This window comes from Schistocerca gregaria, chromosome 1, assembly GCF_023897955.1.
Source record: "Schistocerca gregaria isolate iqSchGreg1 chromosome 1, iqSchGreg1.2, whole genome shotgun sequence".
In the NCBI taxonomy this organism is placed as follows: domain Eukaryota; kingdom Metazoa; phylum Arthropoda; class Insecta; order Orthoptera; family Acrididae; genus Schistocerca; species Schistocerca gregaria.
Window position 1 is genome coordinate 1133220100 of NC_064920.1, and position 22903 is coordinate 1133243002.

General features: G+C 45.7%; 1 protein-coding gene across 1 annotated transcript in view; it reads right to left on the reverse strand.

Moving 5' to 3' along the window:
• LOC126284025 (roundabout homolog 2-like) overlaps nt 1-22903 on the reverse strand; it is a 1608695-nt gene that overhangs the window by 730699 nt on the left and 855093 nt on the right. The gene's annotated exons all lie outside the window — the stretch shown is intronic.

Sequence of the window (22903 nt, forward strand, 5' to 3'; positions counted from 1 at the left end):
ATGGCGTTACAGGTACAGCTGCCCATGCAGCTTCAACACGATACCACAGTTCATCAAGAGTAGTGACTGGCGTATTGTGACGAGCCAGTTGCTCGGCCACCATTGACCAGAGGTTTTCAGTTGATGAGAGATCTGGAGAATGTGTTGGCCAGGGCAGCAGTCGAACATTTTCTGTATCCAGAAAGGCCCGTACAGGACCTGCAACATGCGGTCGTGAATTATTCTGCTGAAATGTAGGGTTTCGCAGGGATCGAATGAAGGGTAGAACCACGGCTCGTAACACAACTGAAATGTAACGTCCACTGTTCAAAGTGCCGTCGATGCCAACAAGAGGTGACCGAGACGTGTAACCAAAGACACCCCATATCATCACGCCGGCTTACACGCCAGTATAGCGTTGACGAATATACGCTTCCAATGTGCGTTCACCGCGATGTCGCCAAACACGGATGCGACCATTGACCAGAGGTTTTCAGTTGATGAGAGATCTGGAGAATGTGTTGGCCAGGGCAGCAGTCGAACATTTTCTGTATCCAGAAAGGCCCGTACAGGACCTGCAACATGCGGTCGTGAATTATTCTGCTGAAATGTAGGGTTTCGCAGGGATCGAATGAAGGGTAGAACCACGGCTCGTAACACAACTGAAATGTAACGTCCACTGTTCAAAGTGCCGTCGATGCCAACAAGAGGTGACCGAGACGTGTAACCAAAGACACCCCATATCATCACGCCGGCTTACACGCCAGTATAGCGTTGACGAATATACGCTTCCAATGTGCGTTCACCGCGATGTCGCCAAACACGGATGCGACCATCATGATGTTGTAAACAGAACCTGGATTCATCCGAAAAAAATGACGTTTTACCATTCGTGCACCCAGGTTCGTCGTTGATTACACCATCGCAGGCGCTCCTGTTTGTGATGCAACGTCAAGCGTAACCGCAGCCATGGTCTCCGAGCTGATAGTTCATACTGCAGCAAACGTCGTCGAACTGTTCGCGCAGTTGGTTGTTGTCTTGGAAACGTCCCCATCTGTTGACTCAGGGATCGACACGTGGCTGCACGATCCGTTACAGTCATGCGGATAAGATACCTGTCATCTCGGCTGCTAGTGATACGAGGCCGTCGGGATCCAGCACGATGTTCCGTATTACCCTCCTGAACACACCGATTCCATATTCTGCTAACAGTCATTGGATCTCGACCAACGCGAGCAGCAATGTCGCGATAGGATAAACCGCAATCGCGATAGGCTACAATCCGACCTTTATCAAAGTCGGAAACGTGATGGTAGGCATTTCTCCTCCTTACACGAGGCATCACAACGACGTTTCACCAGGCAACGCCGGTCAACTGCTTTAAGGCCCCCCGCCCCTCCCCCCCCCCCCCCAAGATATCCTCTCCTGTGGCAATCTTTTCATCTCATAGTAGCACTTACAACCTAAGTCCTAAATTATTTGCTACAGTTCCTACTCTCTACACCTCCATAATATACCATGGCAGTTATACCCTGATGTCTTAATCGATGTCCTATCATCCCATCCCTTCTTCTTGTCCCCCACGCCAATTCTGAGCAGAACCTCCCCATTCCTTACCTTAGCAGTCCACCTAATTTTCAACATTCTTCTATTGCACCACATCTCACCCTTTTTAATCCGAGCACTTCGTTCTTGGTCTTCCACTCTAATTGCTCCCTCTCGGTTGTTGTTGTTTATTACCCGTCTTTCCCTATAGCTTACACTTATTTTTCATAAAATTTCAAACACTCTTGACACTGCGGATCTCGGACTATTTAGGTCCAAGACGATTTTCAAAACACAGAGTCCCAGACGTTTAGCTCCAACTACCTTTCCGCGTTCAAAGTCTGTTAATTCCCGCCGTGAGACCAATTCATGTCGGAAACGTGTCCTCGTGAATCCCAGAGTAAAAATGACTGCTCCGCCAATGCACTGTCCTTTTATCCTTGAGTGCACGATACTACCGCCATCTGTATACGTGCCCATCGCTACCGCAAGTCTCTTGTCATCTTAGTGTTTTTACACATTAAGATGCTCACCAAAGATGTCCAGGTGGCTCAGCCAGACCACGCTAGCTGTAATTTGTATAGATCAAACACAGCAAACACATGGCGGACTTCCACCAAATTCGAGTGTCGTGTTTGTCAGATATGTAACTTCAGCTGCTTGTACTGACCATGACCCAAACAAGTGCCAAGAGCTGCTGTTGGATGTCCATCGAAGACCGAGCTCTTCTGGGGCTGCGTTAAGTCGACGCTGCAAACCGAGTGCATGACTCCATGGCGGGATGCTAAGCTGGCCGTTGATTTTAGCTATAAGCGAAACGCTGAATCGCGCTTTCGCGCACCTTTGCCTCGATACATATCGAAGCGCCGCACGGCTCAGAAGCAAAAAAACCATAGCTGAGAGGAAGTAGCAGGTGAACAGCCCTTGTTCTCGACGACGATTTCTACACTCCTGGAAATTGAAAAAGAACACATTGGCACCGGTGTGTCAGACCCACCATACTTGCTCCGGACACTGCGAGAGGACTGTACAAGCAATGATCACACGCACGGCACAGCGGACACACCAGGAACCGCGGTGTTGGCCGTCGAATGGCGCTAGCTGCGCAGCATTTGTGCACCGCCGCCGTCAGTGTCAGCCAGTTTGCCGTGGCATACGGAGCTCCATCGCAGTCTTTAACACTGGTAGCATGCCGCGACAGCGTGGACGTGAACCGTATGTGCAGTTGACGGACTTTGAGCGAGGGCGTATAGTGGGTATGCGGGAGGCCGGGTGGACGTACCGCCGAATTGCTCAACACGTGGGGCGTGAGGTCTCCACAGTACATCGATGTTGTCGCCAGTGGTCGGCGGAAGGTGCACGTGCCCGTCGACCTGGGACCGGACCGCAGCGACGCACGGATGCACGCCAAGACCGTAGGATCCTACGCAGTGCCGTAGGGGACCGCACCGCCACTTCCCAGCAAATTAGGGACACTGTTGCTCCTGGGGTATCGGCGAGGACCATTCGCAACCGTCTCCATGAAGCTGGGCTACGGTCCCGCACACCGTTAGGCCGTCTTCCGCTCACGCCCCAACATCGTGCAGCCCGCCTCCAGTGGTGTGGCGACAGGCGTGAATGGAGGGACGAATGGAGACGTGTCATCTTCAGCGATGAGAGTCGCTTCTGCCTTGGTGCCAATGATGGTCGTATGCGTGTTTGGCGCCATGCAGGTGAGCGCCACAATCAGGACTGCATACGACCGAGGCACACAGGGCCAACACCCGGCATCATGGTGTGGGGAGCGATCTCCTACACTGACCGCACACCTCTGGTGATCGTTGAGGGGATACTGAATAGTGCACGGTACATCCAAACCGTCATCGAACCCATCGTTCTACCATTCCTAGACCGGCAAGGGAACTTGCTGTTCCAACAGGACAATGCACGTCCGCATGTATCCCGTGCTCTAGAAGGTGTAAGTCAACTACCCTGGCCAGCAAGATCTCCGGATCTGTCCCCCATTGAGCATGTTTGGGACTGGATGAAGCGTCGTCTCACGCGGTCTGCACGTCCTGCACGAACGCTGGTCCAACTGAGGCGCCAGGTGGAAATGGCATGGCAAGCCGTTCCACAGGACTACATCCAGCATCTCTACGATCGTCTCCATGGGAGAATAGCAGCCTGCATTGCTGCGAAAGGTGGATATACACTGTACTAGTGCCGACATTATGCACGCTCTGTTGCCTGTGTCTATGTGCCTGTGGTTCTGTCTGACCCCAGGAATGTGTCAATAAAGTTTCCCCTTCCTGGAACAATGAATTCACGGTGTTCTTATTTCAATTTCCAGGAGTGTATTTCCAGCGCTATAGAAGCTTCCCCGTACATGAAATACGAGGAAGTGTCAGCGATTGTCCGGATTTGGCACCGGCAGGCTGACGGGGAGCCTGCAGGAAATTGCCTGTGGCGCTGAAAAAGAGTCGACGTGAGGCTGAGAGCTGCTCGCGAGAGATGAAAGCGCGCCCGGAAGGAGTCGGATGGTCCGGCAGCCACGCTCGCTGGCCGCGCCACGGTGAATGGCCGGCGAAAGAGGCGCGTGTCTTAATATCCGCCTAGCTGTCAGGCTGGCGGAGTCCGGACCTGAAAGGCGGCCGCGGAAGGACGGCCGCGCAGGTCGCGCCCAATATCCCGCCAGATATAGATGTCGTCCGGCGCGCGCTCCCACAGGGCTCCTTGTCTGCGGACTCAAAGGACATTCTTAATACCTCGGGCCGCCGCCTCGCCTCGCCTTTGATCATTCGCCGCAGAGCTGCCCGCGCAGTGCTTTCTAGAGCTTCCACTTTGTTAATCTCGGCGAATAGCTGCCGCCCCTCTGGAGTAGGATCGCGCGATTAAAATCCTAGAGACATTTCGCGGCTGCGCTGACAACTCTGCCACGAATGCACCACCTAGCCTCCCTAAATCAGCGTGTGGTGCCTGGTGCTCTTCTAGAATGGCGACGTAAGTGTTTTCCTGAGAAGTTACAAGCCTCTTGTGGCCTGTCTCAATTTTCTCAATATTTTTGATTTGATATCATTTTGTAAGGTGGCAAGAACTGTGCCCCTTACATCAAGTCATTAAAGATCACCTAACTCACGTTGAGCGAACAGTAGGGCTGAACAAAAATGACTGACAAGGCACAATGCATCTTGTAGAGGATACAGTATGGACGTATTGGAATAATTAATGTCGGGTGATGGTTTTAAAGTAATTCACACGACATGAAAACTTTGTGGAAACGCGTCGATTTTCTGGAGGCTAGTTTATCCCAGGGAAGCGTTCAGAGTGGACGGGTGGCGGTGCGCGACGGGAAGCGACAATAGGCAGCTTAGGGCGGCTCAAACTCTGAGAAAGCGGTAACGGGGTGCGTCCTCCAGCTGCCTTAAGATGAGTGACAGTGAGTGGGTGGTTGATCCCATGCTGGTGTACCGGGAAGCAGACGGAGAACTTGTACGCCTGTTGATAAATGTCCGTCATCCCGTTTTCAGTGAAACATGCGAGAAAGCCGCGCAAAGCTATGGTGGAGCGGTCAACACAGGCTGAAATATGCGTGTTCGTGACTATAGCAACTTCACGCTGAATTCATGGACCACAGAGTCTGAAGTAAATCAGGTGAAGAGCGACAGAACGAAATACGCCGGCGTCCGATGGGAACGTAGGACCAAGGAATTTGAAGTAGTCTCCTGGGAGTCAGAATTCCGGAAATATTGGTGTATTGTGCAGACGCTAACCGTGATGGGTGGCCTGGGAGGAGCTAAATAGCAGAAGTTGAGAGGAAGGGAAATTTTGTGGGAATTTGTTCACTTCCGAGAACAGGCATTGGTCGGCGCTGGGAAGCGACGCATAATTAAGGCGACTTAAGCTGCAATTGGCGTAAGTGATTTTGCTGGAGGGGAAACCGAGGTGAAGAGCAGACTGGGAGAAGTCCCCGTAGAGGTCTCCCGTTCCCAGCTTGCGTAGAGTGCACCGTGGCGCTCTTTACTCAGCTTGCCTGAGAGAGGGAGCATCTCTGCAGTTTAGGACTTAGCAAACGCAACGATTGACCTTGGAGATAGAAAGTTTCGGTTCAACTATGATCTGAGCAAGATAGTGAATAGACGAGCGCAGCCTTGCAGCGCCACGAGGTCGGCCGACGTCTACACAACGACACCGCTCCGCCACGCTGCATTCGGTGATATTGTGCCCGCTCCGACCACTGATTAATTAGTTGGATCACGTCGTCGAAGTTTTCACGAGGGTTTCATGGGCCGTGTATTGTAGAATTCTTCTCGCACTTTGCATTACGCCTGGGTCAGTCGATAGGGATTAATTTTGATTTATCGCGCTTTACTCCACGTAAACGCAATTCATTCCCACTGCTTGTTAGGAGAGTCATGTAATGTGATGACTGAAGATCGCGAATTAAAATAAATTTGTGCTAATCGACTGCATCTGTTTTCAATCAAGTAGTTGAAATCCCAAGTCACTTTCTTAATTGAGTTTATGTTCAACATTTGCATCTGGTGTTCAATAGCTGAATATACCATCAATGTGCACCCCTTTTTGATTAAAAGGGATCAATTCTGAATCAATTAACATCAACACTGCCACCGCAGTTCAATCAGGAGTCACAGGGCCTTATGACTTTCTTTGTGTTATCCGATATTGCGGCATTTTTGCACTATCTGTTAATCTGTTAGTCAATTAGCTGGGGTGAACATACGCCAAAACCAGATAAGCGACGAATGGGGTGTTACAACTTTAAATACGAACTTTTTTAGGTTAGGCTTTACCGTGACTGTTATTAAATGAAACAACAAGTTTACTGTTACCATTCACTGTTTATTTATCTCCACGACGCGTTTCAAAGGTTTAAACCTCCATCATCAGGTGGATTAACATTTGTTAATATGACATTTGTGTGTGTGTGTGTGTGTGTGTGTGTGTGTGTGTGTTGTGTTACGATGCACCCAATAGATTCCGACGCCATACTTGTTTACAAAGTGTACATGTGATGTGTTACGACAGTGAAAGGATCCAGTGACCACTGGAGACAGTGCCACAAGTTCCTCCAAAACATCATAACGCAAGACACACAGAAATGTCATATTAACAAATGTAAATCCACCTGATGATGGAGGTTTGGAGCTTTGAAATGCGTCGTGGAGGTAAATAAACAGTGACTGGTAACAGTAAACTTGTTGTTTCATTCAAAATAATTTTATTTGTGTTTCTCAGTTGGTGCGGGCCGAGAAACGTCGTTGCTCTAAATCAAATCGGTAGTGAGGGCTCTGTTTTTTTTATTGGTGATATTTCAACTGGCGTCGGGACGTTGCTTGCTCTTCTGTCCTTGTGTGGGTGATCCGGGGCTGGACGAGGGACACCTAACGAACGTGAGGTCAGGTCGCGCCGGCTTCTCTGTGAGTACGAGGGGGTGTGAAGGATCCCCAGGGCAGCCGACCTGCTGCGTCTCCTGCCCACTGTATTACGGCGAACGTGAATTTCTGGATCCAACAACAGAATAGTTCGATACTCATGTCGAAAAAAAATCGAGATGGTATATGTGAGTGCAGGCTTTCTCGCGAATTTCATATATGAAGTCTTACGGGTTGTCAGCCGAGTAGCGTCGTCGTCTCGTAGCAACGTTTCGGTGGAATGCGTCTCCATCATCTTCAGGTGAAGTGTCGGGATATCGCTGCTCTCATCTGTTACTTTCCCCTCTTCGAGGAAGTGTGAGAAGGAGTTTTTAGCTTTTCGGCTTTTACTCCCCTGTGTACATGTGTGTGTGATTATATCTGTAGTTTTTTTTGTGTCTGTGAAATGTGATGATTGTTCTGTTTGTGTCTGGTACTTGCCTGAGATTGGCGAGATGGTTGGTGTTATTTGGGAAGGAGCAGGTTAAGGGAGTGGATATAGGCATTTTCTCTTTGACGTAATCGTCGAAGATCGTCATGGGGCGCTTGTGCTTGTCCCGGGACATGTCATACCGACCTAGGGAGTGGATGAAGGCGTTTCCTGATCTTGAAGAACCCTCATAGAAGGCCCTTGCCAGATCTTGGAAACGCTCTCTCAGGAGTGGGATTTCAGCTGCGGCGTGCAGGTTATCTATGGGGAATCCAAGAGATAGATGCAGTGCCCTCCCGAGGGCGCGGTTCTGCAGCCTCTGGAGTTTGTCCAGGTGCTGCTTTGCCTCGTATCCTCAGACAGGGCACGCATATTCCATTACTGGCTTGTCAGGGGCCTGGTACACATTTACTCCTACTGGGCAGGGAAGGGAGCTGGTTGAGTTCAGGATTGGGTATAGGATGGACATTCTGGCGCAGACCTTCCTGTGGACCTCGTCTATGTGGGGTTTCCACGTAAGACGAGAGTCCAAGGTTACGCCAAGATACTTGGCGGTTCTGCACCAGGGGAGTTGGGTACCGTTTAGGTGAAGGTGGAGGGGGGGGGGGGGGGGACGTTGAGGAGGTTCGCGCCCTCCGAGCCTGCAGGTAATCAGCATTGCCTGTGTCTTTTCAGAGTTGATGGTGGTGCGCCAGCGACGGGCCCAAGTTTCTGTGTCATCTAAAACTATTTGGAGCCTACGGATGACCAGGTTCTTGTTCGCATTTCTCGTGTAGAAGGCTGTGTCGTCTGCGTACTGTGCAGTGTACACCAGGGGGGCCGTTGGTGTGTCCGCAGTGTACAGACTGTACAAAACGGGCCCCAGCACCGAGCCCTGTGGCACCCCAGCACGAATACGCCTTTTGGTGGAGGTGGCAGTTTCTACTTTGACGGACAAACTTCTATTCGTGAGATAGCTTTTGATCAGCTTAACTATGTTCCTGGGAAACCCTTGTGTGTAAAACTTGTAGAGTAGCCCTCCATGCCACACTGAGTATAAGGCTTTGGCAACGTCTAGTAGCACTATCCCGCAGTAACCTCTGTGGTTGAAGCCCTCTGTGGCTGCTTCCACCACTCTCATGATCTGTTGTGGGGCAGCATGGTTCTGCCGGAACCCGAATTGAAAATCCGGCAGAACTTGCTCTCTGGTAATATGTTCCTGTATCGGTGTTAGCAGGAGGCGCTCATAGATCTTGCTGGCCGGAGTGGCAGAGCGGTTCTAGCCGCTACAGTCTGGAACCGAGCGACCGTTACGGTCGCAGGTTCGAAACCTGCCTGGATGTGTGTGATGTCATTAGGTCAGTTAGGTTTAAGTAGTTCTAAGTTCTAGGGGACTGATGACCTCAGAAGTTAAATCGCACAGTGCTCAGAGCCATTTGAACCATTTTTTTTCATAGGTCTTGCTGAGAGTTGGCAAGAGGCTAATTGGCCTGTAGTGCTGCGGGAATAGAGGGTCTTTCCCTGGTTAGTGTATCGCGACCAGCAAACTGGGAACTCGAGGGATCGAGTAATCTCGTTGAGGAACGTTCGCGAGGTGTGAGATCGCTATGGGCGGAGATTTTTGACTAACTGATTGGTGACACTGTCGTGTCCTGGTGCCTTTTTTGTGGGGAGAGACCTAATTATTTTTGCCATGCCCTCGGCGGCGAAAAGTATGGGTTCGTCTTCTGGGTCCTCCTCAGCATTGAGGAAGACGGCCAGTTGACGACGGACTACCTCTTCGTGCTCTTCATCCTGGGGTCCTGCCGCTTGGAACTGCTTCTCGAAGGAGTCGGTCACGGGCTGATATCTCTGCTGGACAGCTCTTCGCTTCCTGCCGCCGGCCAATTACGCGCGCGCGGAATCGCCAGATGCGCCTGGAGCGGCCGGTGGTGGAGGTGGTGGTGGTGGTGGTAGTGGCGGAAGGGGGGACGTGTGTTCGGGGTTCGTGTCCCGGCGTCCGTCTTTGTCTGCTCCGTCCGCGTCACTTGGTGTAACGGAACGTTCTTCTCTGATTTTCCTGACTGCAGGTTTCCAGGCTATGCTGAGATGGTTGCCATTGTCGCGGTTGATCAGGTTGTCGTGCAACCGTATTTCTATGGGCTCCTTAATTACTGAGTCCCAAAATCCGTTTGTACTGCATATTTTCTCTGTGTCCTCGAAATCGACTTCTCGTCAATTCTATGTTCCGCCACAGCAGATTTGTTGGTCTGACCCAAGCGTACATGCCTAATGTGTTCACTGCGTCTGTCCTATATATTGCATCCCCCATTCGTATCCCATCTTGTACACACCTGGTACCATCACACACAGAGACATAAATAATGAACAGAAGTCGTCGTAATTCGTGCTACAGTTTTTCATAACCTATCTCGCCACCTACGCCACACACGCGAACAGCAAGATGGCGTAATATTCTGGATCGGAAACAAATTGCAAAGTTTTGTTATTCTGTGTAAAAAGCAGCCACACACCATCCAACGAACGTGAGTACACGAATAGCTAAGCAACAGCTAAATACACACCAAAGTAACTGGTTTCCACAACACTGTAACAACCCCAAGTATATACTGCTGACATACGAAGTTCACCTTTGAGTATTTCTTTACTAACAGCCGCTCTCATGATTGCAGATGACATGATGTTCACTAAGTAAAAAGACGGCAACAGAAAAAAAGATCACAGAAAAATATGTCACAAACAGCGCCAATAATTGCTTAAAACATGCTGTAGCATACAATATATAAGTAGTATGAAATTATCTATATAAAACTATATTTCAAAAGACGATTTGTAAAAATGAAATAATGTTTTACTGTGTTTGTACAACCATACCATTTATGCATGTTTTAGATTAAAATACCCACTGATGATGGTGATATTTGTCGCCGAAACTAGTTTGGGATAATAAAGAAATAATCGAATAACAAGGTGTTTTGCATCAAGGCGGTTTCAATTTGTGATATTACTGTTTGACATGGAATGGTGATCTTACTGCATATCAGCAGCTTATTTTCGCCACTTGGATTTCTGACTGCTGAGAGGAATAATCTACCACATCCGTTCAACAAAGAGAAAAAGCTGGCAGGCAAGGATTGTGTGACACAGTTTAGGAAGAAACATACGAAGGTAAGCCGTAGGAAACGAGATTCCACTTCTCTACTTTATCTTTTCTCTGCCTCTCGTCAGTTAGCCGCACCTAACGGGCAAAACTGACTGAATTTTAAAAATTCGCTTTTCTATTAAAAAAGGAAGATATGAATAATAATGCAATTGTATTGTAGTTATAACGAGTACAGTTTATATAAATGTATTGAAGAAAACAGTATTTTCATTAGGCTGGCCACTTAAGCCAGCGTTCCTCTATTGTACTAGAGGAGCATCCATTTCGTATCATCATTCAGAAAGACGCAATCACTTCAACGTGCTTTTACTAAAAGCACAGATAATTGCAATACTGAATAAAATGTTTGGCATCGTAACCTGTGCAGTAACTGAAAAAAAATCTAGTGCTGATGACGTAGTAATCTATTTAAAAATTTGATTCAGTTCTTAATATTCAGAAATCCCTGCACCCTTCCTATTCCCCCTCCGATTTCCTCAGTATTTATTTAAACTTTTTAAAATCTTGTACTTGGCTGGAGCAGCAACTTTAGGATGAACGCTTCTTGTACAATTAGTGAACAGCTAATTACCTGCAAAATGGAAGGTTTATTAAAACCCCTTAGCCATGGTTTTAGTGTTTATACAGCTGTTTTTTTTTCAGAAGGAAACGTTGAAAACTGGATTACATGTTGTGGGAGAGGTACGTTAAAATACAGCCGTAGCTCTGTCATTCAGTTGTCATTATTTCATTCTGAAGAAGACGTTTTTATAAAGGTTGAAAACATGGTAAATGGGTTTTAGTGAACCTTCTATTTTGCAACTGATTAGCTGCTTACTATTTCTACATGAAGACTTATTTCAACAGTAATTTTTGTGCTTACATTCAAATTTTCAGACATACGTCAAGGTATAAAGGGTAGATTATGCACATTGTCAGATCTCTATTCTCCGAACTGCCCCACCGTTTATCGCGGTTAACTTTACTGAACACTTCGTTGCAATCTGTAAACGAATTTTTAGAGAAATTACCTGAATTAAAATCCAGCTAGGATATCACACGTACGTTGCGCGGTAAAAAAAAAAAAAAAAAAAAAAAAACTGTACGTTACAGATTCGGGAGTTCACGCGAAGAATAGCCGACAAATACCCACAGCTTTAAATCACTGCTTTCACAAAAGCTTGCTGTCTGCCTTTCATGTTATTCCGAGCACATAACACAACTCAGCTACACAGTTTCGTGCATATGCTGCTGTCGCGGTTGACCACAAACGCAACCCCCCGTCCACCTTCTGCTCTCTCGGCCACACACTAGAAACAAAACACACACACAAAAAAAAACCGGGTACGCGTTTGCATTGCGGAACGCGGGCACGGCACTATTGGAAGTCCGTGGCGCGCAATTCCTGTCTGCCATTAATTAGACCCCGCCTGCGCAGGTGAACAAAGCTGATGGATAGTAAGTTTCATTTAGCGCGACAAACGCGCCGGCCTGCGGTGATGGATGGCATTGAGAGCCGGACAGAGCCTGCGCGCTCGTAAAATGTAATGACGACTGCCTGCCAACTTGATTGGCGTGTGTTCCGCCCATCCCTCCCCCCCCCCCCCCCCCCCCCCCCCTCAAACCACTTCCCTGGTACAGAGGTCCCGGCTGGCACTCGTTCGCAGCGGTCCCCGGATCGACGCCGGACGGCCACAGGCGGGGCTTGACTCCCCGTGCAATCGATACGGTACACACGAAATTACGCGGTTGAAATTACCGCACCGTCGGAGGGGTCCGAGCGAACCCCTGCCGTATGCGCCGTTATTGTTATTGTTGGTGCTATTGTTAACTTCTCGTATTACTAATCAGGATCGATATGGACATGCATTAATTACGCCGTGACGGGCGTGCAGAACGTGATATTTGCGACCCCCATCGCCAGTGAGCGGCAGCGCAATTCGGCTGAAATACTATCTCCACCGTGGCCGCAAAAACTTCTGCCGGCTACATTCGGTAGCCTCCGACAACTGACAGGTAGCCCGCATGACGTCACGAAGTGGGATCCGGGCTGTGGGATTCTCGAGTTCAGTAAATTTTTAGTGACAGTGTGAGGACCACGGCCTGCATTTCAGCTTTTCTTGAGTTAAATTTATTTCACGATCTGCATTCCTTCATATTAGGAAATAGTCCACAAAGCGACGGGGAGACAAGTACGTCTTTGCTTAATCGCGAGTAGAATGTCTTTAATTGCTGTTGAAAAGGATGCATCGGACTGCTGCTTGTTAAAGGTGTTCGAAATGGGGCGTCCCTTCTGTGTACCAGGTTATACTGTAAATTACAGGACGAACGAGGGAAGAAATATTGCAACATTTTTATTTCCAAAACACGTAGACATTCGCGCTAAGCAGTTGCGAGTAATTCATCGCACAAATTTCAACTCTGGAAAGAATTCTGTACGTTGCGCTAAGAAATGTCGAGAAACATTTAGTTACTCAAGACAAAATGAGGACAGCAGATGCTTCTGCGCTAGCAATTCGTGCGACAGCTCCCAAATTGACATATGATGCTATTCCGTCTTTCTTTCCTGGGCAAATACCCTGCATGTCAGTTCATCTTTCTGCTGAAAGAAAATAGCCAGACGAAAGAGCAAAAAACGATGCTGTGTCGAAAGGGACGAAATTTAAGAGAACATGTGAGGGGGATGAGATTACGAGCTACGATGATTTCACGAACAGAGCGAAACAACAACGTTTGCGTCACTTTCCCTGTAAGATTATCGCGGATTCTGTGTTATTTTAAAGACTCTACATCAAAGATATCCCGTTTCTTTCGTGCTCTACGTAATAGTTAAGAGATGTCAGTGCAGAAATATATTTGAAAAACTGTAAAGTGTCTTCCAGCAACTACAGGTGGGTTTTAAGTGATACTTCACTTTGCACCAGCTACTCTACGTCATAGAGCATACTTTGCCATACGAGTAGCTTCAAAATAGTGACTGTGTGGATATTTAGGTCAAATTGGACAATATTTGCTCCACAATGGATCAATCCATTAGCGACTTAAAAATGATAGTAATTACTTAAGTTTACTAGCAAGCAACAGTTTGTGAAGTAGCAAATGTATGACAGAAAAAGTAAGTGGTTGTTGTTGTGCGAAGAAACCACTGTATCTCAGTATGCTGGTGATCTGTTAACAGTTTCAACGTATCTTCCACAGCCATTTTGGTAAACAATCCCTTTCAGGCTTTCAGCTCTGACTTGCTTGATTAACTCATCGAAAATCAAAGAGATTTTGATGTGATGTTCGTTACCACATAATATAATGGTCATTAATTTGGTGAGATATTTGCTGGGCTATAGATGGGAAACCAGTATCAGTGATAGATGTCAGCAGAACACTTAAAGGCTTTCCTGTATACCGTACACCTTAGACGTCTGGGACCGTGGGCTTTGAAATTCTTTGTGTCGTCATTTGATAGGCTTACAGAAGAAAACACAACTTTTCATTCCAATTTGACGTGGCAAGGAAACTGACAATACGACGCTAGATATTTCGTTTTCACAGAAAATTAAGCTGTCAGCAAAAAGTAAATTTGAAGCAATATTGGAACACTGAGAGAAATGTGCCACAACGTTATACCTGGGAGCTGAAGAGAAAAATTAGGGCAACCTTATGCTACTTAAGAATCTACGGGCCTTATAAAAATAGACTGCTCACAACGGCAACGAAATATTTGCTGGTTTGTATTTTTGCGTGGCTATTTTAAGATTTCACACTGCGTCCTTACAGTGGGAATAGTTTAGTTAAAATCAGTCAACTAAGTGTCAGAAGCTGACTTTTTTTTTTTTAGAGATTTATTCTTCCAGTCCACTTTTAAATTCATTACTGTTCAGTTATTTCGAGTCAGATCTGCGGAACGAATGTGTCACTGATTTTACATAACCGAGAACTGTCTTTCTGGAGGAGCACACAGCGTAGATCAGTTTGAAAGTACAGTTTTCATTTACTTTTCTCTGCTATTAGCTACTTTACGAAAACATGCTGGCTTTTCCTTCGATGCTAATGACACGTAAACAAGTTGGCCGTTGTTTTATGACTCCTTTGTAACTTGGGGCAGTAATTTTCTTGTCGAAGAGTAGTTTCTCGGGGTATTACGTGTAAGCTTTCCGTGATGCACAAAGCACTTTCCAAACCGTTTCAAGCTAGAGTTTGTTACAAATTTATGCTGCTCCTTCGCGTTGGACTACATCACTTAGTGAGGAATGCAGAGTGCTTTAACTTGGTCTTTTTCCTCTCCTTTTTCGTATGTCTCAATGGAATAACACTGGGTAACGCGTAGGACGGAATTCTTAAAATGGTTATCCTTGTTTTATGAGTCGCTCCTTCTCAAGAGTCTTGCAGTGAGCATATAATGACAACTGAATTGCGATGAGATACAACAAACACAAATATTTATTGTGTGGAGGCAAATGTGTATTAAATTGTGGGTATAGTGAGGATATAACTGTTTTCTGCACTATGTGATCGAAAGCATCCGGACACCCCTATGTAATGCGGAACTGACCATTAGATGTACCCCGCTGGTATAAAAGAATATTGGGAGCATTGTGTTCTTAGGAGAAAAACATTAACAGCAGAATTGGTGTGTGGGGAGCGATCAGTGACTTCAACGTGGGTTAGTTTTTCTACATCTGCATGTACGTAGGTACTCGGCAAGGCAACGTACGGTGCGTGGTGGAGGGTACACTGTACCACTACTAGTCATTCGATTTCCCGTTCCAATCACAAACAGAGCGAGGGAAAAAGGACTGTCTACATGCCTTCGTTTGAGCCCTAATTTCTCGTATCTTATCTTCGTGGTTCTTAGGTGCAATATACGTTGGCAGCAATAGAATCGATCGGCAGTTAGCTTCAAATACCGGTTCTCTAAATTTTATCAACAGTGTTTCTCGAAAAGAGCGTCGCCTTCTCTCCAGGGATTCCCACTGGAGTTCCCGAAGCGTCTCTGTAACACGTACGTGTAGTTCAAACCTACCGGTAACAAGTCTAGCAACCCTTCGACGAATTGCTTCGATGTGTTCCTTCAATCCGATCTCGGATGGATCCCAAACACGCAGGCAATACTCAGGCGCCAGCGTCCTATATGTGGTCTCCTTTATAGGTGAACCACTCTTTCCTCAAATTCTCCCAATAAACCGACCATGCGGAGTTCTCATATGGTCGTACCATCTCATATCGCTTTGTATCTTTACGCTCAGATATTTTAACTACTTGACTGTGTCAAACAGGACACTAAAAATACAATATCCAAACATTACAGGTTTGTTCTTCCTACTCATCCGCATTAACTCACATTTTTTCCACATTTAGGGCTAGCTGACATTCACTACACCAACTGGAAATTTGGTCAATGTTATCTTGTATCTTCCTACAGTCACTCAACTTCGACACCTTACTGTATACCACGGCATCATCAGCAAACAACTGCAGATTGCTGCCCACCCTGTCAGCCAAATAATTTATGTATATAGAGAAAAACAATGGCCATATCGCACTTTTCTGGAGCACTCCTGAAGATATCCTTGTTTTTGATGAACTCTCGCCGTCGAGGACAGCTTACTGGGTTCTGTTATTTAAGAATTCTTCGAACCAATCTCATATCTGTAAACTTATTCCATATGCTCATATCTTCGCCAACAGTCAGCAGTGAGGGGCCGTGTCAAGTGCTTTCTAGAAATATGAAATCTGTTTCTTGCCCTCATCCATAGTTCGCAGTAAAAGGAAAATGTTTGCGAGAGTATTGAAAAGAAATCAGTGTTAACTAAGTGAGTTTGGATCTTTTTTGTCGGTTGTAATTGTGAAAGTATTTTTCGATTCAACAAAATATATTTTTTCGTCACTCCGTGTGCGTATTATTGACGTGGGAACGCTTGCACATACTGCAGAGTCATCTCGCATAGCTATTTAAACTCCTCCTTTGTAAACCCTTTGCCGGCCGCTGTCGCCGAGCGGTTCTAGGCGCTTCAGTCCGGAACCGCGGTGCTGCTACGCGGCCTAATATTGTGTGGTACCCCCGCGAGTACGCAGATGTGCAGCAACGCCACTTGGCGTGGACTCATCTAACGTCAGAAGTAGTGCTCGAGGGAATTGACACCATGAATCCTCCAGGGTTGTCCATAAATCCGAATGAGCACGACGGGCTGGAGATCCCTTCAGAACAGCACATTTCAAGGCATCTCGGATATGCTCAATAATGTTCATGTCTGGGGACTTTGGTGGCCAGCGGAAGTGTTTAAACTCATAAGAGTGTTCCTGGACCCACTCGGTAGTACTTCTGGACGTGTGGGGTGTTGCACTGTCCTGCTGGTATTGCCCAAGTTTATGGGAATGAACAATGGACGTGGATGGATGCAGGTGATCAGACAGGATGAACACGTGCGTGTCACCTGTCAGATTGGTATCTAGGCGTATCAGGGGTCCCGTCTCACTCCAACTACAAACTCTTCACACCGTTACTGAGCCTCCACCAGCTTCACCAGTCTCCTGCTGACAAGCCGGGTCCTTGGATTGCTAAGGTCTTCATACCCGTACACGTTCATCTACTCGATACAGTTGGAAACAAGACTCATCTGACCAGGAAACATGTTTCCAGACATCAAGAGTCCAATTTCGGTGTTGACTGGCCCAGGCGAGGCGTAAAGTTTTGTGCCGTGCAGTAATCAAGCCCATATCGATGATGTACCGCTGAGTGGTTCGCACGCTGAACTTGTTGATGGCCCAGCATTGAAATCTGCAGCAATTTGCGGAACGGTTGCACTTCTGCCACTTTGAAGGATTCTCTTCAGTCGTCGTTGCTCCCGTACCCTTTTTCCGGCCACAGCGATGTCGCAAATTTGTGGTTTTACTGGATTCCTGATATTCACGGTACACTCGCGAAATGCTCGTACGGGATAATCCCCACTTCATAGCTACCTTGGAGATGCTGTGTCCCGTCGCTCGTGTGCCGACTATAACACCACGTTCACACTCATATCTTGATAACCTGCCATTATAGCAGTAGTAACCGATCTAACGAATGCGCCAGACACTTGTTGTCTCATATAGAAGTTGCCGACTGCAGCGCCGTATTCTGGCTCTTTACATCTCTCTGTATTTGAATACTCATGTCTGTACCGGTTTTTTGTCTCTTCAGTGTATATTTATAAAATATAAATTATATAAAAATGTTATCATGTAATTAAATTACGGTATCATGTTATTATACTTGATGCAGTATTCGAATTCTCTAATGAAGATAACAATAAAAAAATCATCCATTTTAACTGTTACTGAGTGCTAGTAACGGAAGCTCTATCAATCAGTGTTGGTAAGGCAGAAAACATTAAATTCTACCATCCGGAATAGAGACGTATCATATATTTCATATACACCGGCGTCAGTGACTGACAGAATGAGCGATGGAAACTGATATGGCCGCAGAAATGCGGTAATGATGCATGCGCAGGGAAGCGGACCTGGGGCATTGTATAAGTTCTCGGGTTACCGCGGAAGGATCATAATTGAGGTTGTGGCTGACCTCTCATGTCCAAACTGATTTCCCCTGGCTATCGCACAATGCGAGAGTAAACTTCATTAACATGATGAACGCTTATTTTTTGATGGTAGAATATTTTTAGTAGATGGTGGCAAATACATTGTATTTGTTGCAAGTCATGTTTAACCTCCAATGCTGCTGTGATGAATCACTTTGTTGATATTACCAAATTCAGACAGGAATTTATTTATGAACTCAACATTTGTGAACGATTAGAAATAAAATGTCCAAAACTACTCTGAGTATCGATCACAGACATCTGGCTATCTTGAGATTGAACGTAGACATCTACGTAATTATTCTGCAGTTCACACTTTAGTGTATGGCGTAGTGTTCATAAAACCACATGCAGGCTACTTTTCAACCTTTCTACTCTTGAACAGCAAGTGGGAAAAAACGAACATCTCAACCTGTGCGAGCCATGATTTCTCTTATTTTATCCGGTGGTCATTTCTCCATACGTCAACAAAATATTTTCTCATTCGAAGGAGAAAGTTGATTATTGTAATTTCGTATCGTGGAAACAACTCGCCGAAACAAATATGCCTTTTTTTAATCATTGCCACATCAACTCGCTTACACATCCGTGACATTTTCCACTATTTGGCGATAATACAAAATAAACTGCCCTTCTTTGAACTTTCTCGATGTCCTCTGTCAGTGCCATCCCGTAATGATTCCATATCACGCAGCAGTACCTTATAACAGGATAGACACTCACAGTATAGGCACTCTCTTTAATATATCTGATACATCGTCTTCCTTTCTGCCAATAAAACACAGTCTGTGAGGTACCTTCCTCATAACATTTTCTGTACTGATGGTTCCGGTTAAAGTTTTTGTAATTGTAATTCCTTAGTAATTCGGTGAATCGAAAACTTTTAAATTTATGTCATTATTTATTAGGTATATCATGTATATCCTCTGAAATTCTCCGAAACAAATGAACATAGTTCACACTAGAGTTGTGCTCGAGAGTTTCGTATTTATTACAATCCAGCAAACAACGTTATTTATCGAAGCTATACGTTCTATCCACTTGTATTTCATTTTAACTGCACCCATAATTACATCTTTCAATATTGTTTTTTCGTTAATCAATTTGCATACCTTTATATCTGCCAAGGTATCTTCAACATATATCTCCTTACGATCACTTAATCAACCTCAGTTTTTGACTAGTTTCCACAATGAAACTTCATTGGTCGGCGCCATAAATCAAACCATAAACACGCAGTTAACGTAAACCTCAAGTTACAGACACAACAGAAAATTAGTTTATAAAAAAATCCAGGTCACATTTTACACTTGTGTTTATTTCTCTCTCTCTATTCATCCATACTTCAATTCCCTAGGCGCTAAAACTCATCAGAGGAGTCTATAACTTAATTCTTGATTTGTGCAACCTGTTTCACGCTTTGTTCATTATAGTATTATGGACTATGTTGTTTTTAGTTCCAAGCCTACTCACAAACGTCGCCTATTTATCTCTTTTGTTAGTTGTGGTACGTTATCTACTACACTATGTCATCACAAAAACGAATGCTGTAGAGATATGTTCCATTCACACGCATTCCTCCTCCGTTACCGTAGTTTTGAGATCTGAAGACTTACACTGAGGCTATGCTTGTTAGTCTGGTATAAAATCCGTACCAGAATTACACCGTGAAATTAATCTTTCACTAGAGACGTTCTTTGGTAGCCGTACACGAACGAGTGGAAGAATTATGCGGTCGTGGCTATTTAGAGACACCTGGTCGTTGGATATTCCGTTAGAAGTCGCTCACCGGAAATCAAAGGAAGGCAATCGCTGTCTCCAATAGGGCCTAAACTCATTTGCGATTTATGGAGCCATTAGTGGTACTCGGTACTGACTTGGCGTATGACATGCAATCGATGTTGCACTACATAAAGATCTGTCAGTAGACTGAAAATGAAGGACCACAATGTGGGCGTGACATGACCCAGACAACTATGGACGATGGCTTCAGTACTAAATCTCATCTAAAGTTCTATTAACTTACAATAATTAGAATATGAAACGGAAGGAAAGTGACAAAGAACATTACCATAAATATCGTTACAGAGAAAAGCACGTCAAATGTTGTTGATTCAAGTTCTTAGTTATAAAACTGCTGCGTGTATCGTAAAGCTGGTGTTTCAGCTACAAAGAAGAGTGCATTTGCTAGAGGGATCATAAAAACTATATTTGTGAACCTTGGAAAGTTAAATTATTACAGCAAAACAGCAGGACAGTTTATCTACTGAGATTCAGCACCTGAAGGAAACCTTTCAGAAGAATGGCTACACCGAAACACAGATTAGACGCGCTCTCAAGATGAGCAAGAAGAAGAAGGAGGACCTTCAGGAAGAAGAAGAGAACAACAAAGATCTGGCGTTCCTCCCGTACGCAGGGCCGCCCACGATAAAGATTGCTAGGATACTGGAGAAGAACAGTATAGAAACCATCTTCCGTCCTCCAGCAAAAATCAGGAATATGCCGGACTCATTGAAGGACAACTTGCATCTAAGAACGCCGGATGTCCATAGCATTTCTTGTGAATGTGGAAAACAATATATCGGACAGACGCAGCGCTGCGTCACACAACGCATCTCTGAATATGGGAGAAACATTCGCCTCGGAAAAAAAGGAAAAATCCGCAGTAGCGGAGCACGACCTCGGTTAAGAACACACTTTTCGATTTGAACAAACCAAGAGACTGTGTAGAGCGAAATGTTTCTGAGACTCTGTTATTAAAGAGACAGTGGAGATGCAGGTCAGTGATAACCTGGTCAACCTGGATAGCGGGTAGCACCGCGTAGAACACAGCATTAGCGAGAATATGACGAGAGCGCACCGATGAAGGCCGTCGGTGGTGGCGGATGGAAACAGGCCGCAATGAAATGACACACCAGGACTCCGTCTGTCACCTTTTACTTTCCCCTCCTTGGGGAAGTGTATGGAGGAGTAAATAGCCTGTAGGCTTTTACTCCACAATGTGTGTTGTGAGTGTTTGATTATCTTTGATTGTTTTCGCTGTCTGTGTATTCTGGTGGTGTCTAGTACTTCCTGAGGTTGGGTATTTTAAGGATTGAGGATTGGATTTGGATTTGGAAATTCTTGGGATGTTTCGCTAAGACTTAGTCGTCGAAGATCGTCATGGGGCGTTTGTCAGGTCATAGCGACCTCAGGAGTGGATGAGGTCATTTCCAGATCTGGAAGAGCTCTCGTAGAAAGCCCTTGCCAGATCCTGGAATCTTTCTTTGAGGGGGGGGGGGGGGGACTTCGGCTCCGGCGTGCAAATCGTCGGTGGGGAATCCCACGGGTAGGTGCTGTGCCCTCCTGAGGGCGCGGTTCTGCAGACTCTGGAGTTGTCCAGTGTATCCCCTGACAGGGCACGCATACTCCATTACTGGCCGTATAAGAGCCTGATAGGCATTTAGTCCAACAGAGTAGGGAAGGGAGCTGGTTGTGTTGAGGACTGGGTATATCACGGACATTCTGGCGCAGATCTTCCTGTGAATCTCGTCTATGTGGGGTTTCCATGTTAGTCTCGAGTCCAAGGTTACGCCGAGATTGGTCTAGCGGCTATAAATATCCGGACGTGAACCCGACACTTCACCTGAGGATGGCTAGTAAGAAACTTGCTGAAATGTTGCCGGAGAACGAAACATTGACTCGCTGTCAATTTCAAGAAGATTTTACCATCGAAATTCTCTCAGAAAGCCTGCATTCTCATGTTTTTCGCATTTAATTTAAGTCCTACGTTTGGCACCCATGTTACAACTGAAGACAGATCATCATTCATCTGGAAAGTCACGGTATTGATACCGCCAGGTGTGCCATTTAGGTAGAGCTGGAGGTTCTAACAATACCACCACTTGCAAAGTAGGTTAGAAATGAGATTAATAATGTTGCTCACGCAGCATATGTTCGCTTTATCGCGCAACAACAAAGTTATTGACTGTGAGTGGTATCGTCAGAATGGAAATAATGAAGTTACTGTAAAAAAGTCATTAATTTTGGCACCTGACTTGAATGGATTCCTACGAAGATTTCGTCGAAGTTGTTATGGCTCATCTTGTTGATTCTAGGGTGATTCCACTTTGACTGCTAGATGGTCCACATATGTTTTTTTGAAATATTTGAAGACCTAACAAATGGGTTTTTCAGGAAATTCTTAATGATTAAACAATTCCAGATCAGAACAATGGTATGGTAGAAATAATTTTTGACGTGGTGTTCACGATCCACATTTTTATTAAACTTCTTGTAAATTTACATATACTTCTTCTTAATTGTCACGTCATCGAGAAAATCTTCATATATTTAATTTCCACTTTAACCAACACAAGACTCGACTGTCCTTTTACAAAGAGAAGTAACAACTTAACTTCTGCAAAGTGAAACAAAGACTGCTCTGTGAGCATTCGCACCAAAAAGGTTACAAGTAAGTCAAAGATTATGACAGTCTCACAGAAATGAATAAACACAAGAACCATATCACTGTAATATATCGAGACATCGGAGTACCTATACATTAATAAAATCAAATGCGAATATTGTCACAGAAATATGACTGTTAGTTCGCAGAAAAGTTGTACGATATTACTGGTATCGAGAACTGGGGTTGGAGTGCCGTAATGGCTCAAATGGGTCTGAGCACTGTGGGACTTAACATCTGTGGACATCAGTCCCCTAGAACTACTTAAACCTAACCAACCCGCCCGAGGCAGGATTCGAACCTGCGACCGTAGCGGTCACGCGGTTCCAGACTAAAGCCCCTAGAAGCGCACGGCCACAGCAGCCGGCTGCCGTAATGGTCACGTAAATAAAGAAC